General features: G+C 42.1%; 1 pseudogene; it reads right to left on the bottom strand.

The window, feature by feature from the left end:
* Positions 1 to 322: 322 nt before the first annotated feature.
* Positions 323 to 2,500, bottom strand: part of LOC119572073 — a 3,197-nt pseudogene continuing 1,019 nt past the window's right edge.

Here is a 2,500-nt window from a genome sequence, read left to right on the forward strand (position 1 = left end):
CAGCAATTTACAAGCTACTAAAAAAAGCTATTGACTATATGTGTGAATGTAATCATCAGAACTAATGTGCATATTGGTATTCAAAATCACCAACAGGAATTCACATTCGACTATTATCTCTTGTTCCGAAACGACTTAAAAAATAAGTAAATCAGATAAGGTAATGTTGATGGGCATTATAGCGAGGGCAACCCATTTTTTTGTAATCCCTGAAAGAATGCTCTTGACCCTTGCCGTTATTTTTGTATAGCTTTGACATTTAGTTTGTACATATATTTATTTATGAGTATGTAATAAAGATAGGAATATAATGCTGCTTTAACATTTTTTTTCACCATTTATTGTAAGTGCATCACACTTGATAACATTAAATGCTGCTCATAGTATATGTTTATCCGCTGTAGAGTGCAACACATAAAGGGAAATTTAGATGTGAATAATAACTTGTTTATATCTTACCTACTAGTTACCAGGAGATTTACGGGCGCGATACTGCTCCTTGCTGTAGCAGCACTTTCATCCTGCATGCAGTACTCAGGCTGGAGAGGGTCAACCCGGATACCACGGAAGACCATCCTCGTACGTTGAATATTGAGTCTCTTTTGAGTAAAGCCAGTATCAAGGAAGCCACTGTCGATAGGATCAGTCCAAAGCCTCTCAGCGAAGGCGGAGAGGCGGGGCCAGATTTTAGACTGGAGACCATTGTTGTCGATTTCGTGACTCTGAAGGGTTGCTTCTCCTCCAAGAACAAGGTCCCTTAGGTTACTGGACTGTTGGCTGCCAACAAGGTCAGACCGAGCAATGGTGACTCCTTGGTCGGAAAGAATATCAAAAGGACTGTTACTATAGAAGTTTTCCCATGTAGGTGTTACCTGTGGGCAGTTGTTAGCCTTCTCACCTATCCATGTGCTGGTCACGCAGTTTAGATTCCACTGGTCTTGGTTAGATAAAATTACTTTGTATCCATTGTTTGATGTAGTCAGCTATCGCAGTATCAGCAGCATTTCATTGAGCGGGGATAATGGTATGCATCTTTGTTGATGTAATTGCGGGGAAAACCGACGGGGAAATGAATAACAGGTGTGACTTTGCGTCCCTGAGCGGCTTCCTGGAGCTTACTGTAAGCATTGCTCTGGTAAGTGTTCCACAGCTCAAAAGTATTGGCGGCTTGTGGTTAAAGTTTGTTTTGGGAGAGATATTGCTGGATCTCCTCAGAAGACTGCCAGCACTTTGAAACTTACCTGGGGAATGAAAGAAATGTAAATATAACGAGAAAGCGAATATTACGAACTTTAGGACACCAGTAAAAGCATGAGGATCTTTTAGTAGTAAATGGTACTCACATCATCACCGCCCATGTGCACCATCTCAGGGTCAAAGTAATCCTGAGATCGCGGTATAGCTCGCCAAGGATCGGGTAGACCTCTGGGTTGACCGGGTTCATTGGCCAGATGGAGGCTCTTTGCTCAGTTCAAACCATGGCTCATTCTGAAATGAAAACGTAATTTCTGATAAATTACTTAACAAAATATAGTATTAACCATACATACAAAATCCCCACCACGCGCAAATAAATGCCCACAAAATAAAACAGACAAAAGTGGCTTCTTACCGAGTCTGTGCAGAGAGCAAGCTTGCCTTTGCCCTCCTTTTCGGCCCACTGCCAGCCAGCAGCGTTATGAGCAGGGCCGCCTATCTCGGGGATCACAGAGAATCCACGGAGCAAACCGAGAACCAGGGACCAATTAGATAGAAACAAGTTCACAGGGTAAACAGTACTTTCAGAGTAAATCCTTACTCGTTGAAGTACTGATCCTCAGGTACCAAAATCCTAATCATCTTTGATTGAGTATTATATTTTAATTCATTAAGAGAAAACGAAATCACTACAAATCTTACATTGGCATATTCGACGATATCTCTGTGTCCTTAGGATAGTAAACCTTTCTAGCGTCATGGGCGCCATAGTATGTCATCTTTGGAACGCGGTTGGAGTACATCGGGAAGGAAGCGGCATCGTTTCATGTGCCAGTGGAAGTAGTTCATCTTGTTGTAGGCCATTGAGTCAAAGAGTTTCATGAGGTCTTCCTTGGGATGAAGTTGCGCCCAGTGTCCAGCATAAAACCACGATACCTGAGGAAAACCGTCAACCTTTCTACAACAATCCATATTATCCCATAGCACAGAAGTGTTGTTTTCGACATTGATGTTTTTTTAAAAAGACGAGATTGCGAGTCCTTTACTTGAAGCTCGGAGCATCTTGAATTTGAGCATCACGGACGATTTTGCACCGCATTATTGATGTCTCGTAAGCATGAGTTGAGAGAGCGTCTCCAGAGCATGGCGGGCAAACCCTAGTAGGTGGAAACTAAAATGGTCCCCGGTGGTTTCGTCTTCCACAGTCTGTCGAAAAGGGGAAAGGCATTTATTAGTCGAGCATTCAGACGTCAAAATTACAACTTTATTTTTCCAGTAAGATGAATGATTATTGTAAAATTAC

The sequence above is a fragment of the Penaeus monodon genome, unplaced genomic scaffold (genome assembly GCF_015228065.2).
Source record: "Penaeus monodon isolate SGIC_2016 unplaced genomic scaffold, NSTDA_Pmon_1 PmonScaffold_9461, whole genome shotgun sequence".
In the NCBI taxonomy this organism is placed as follows: domain Eukaryota; kingdom Metazoa; phylum Arthropoda; class Malacostraca; order Decapoda; family Penaeidae; genus Penaeus; species Penaeus monodon.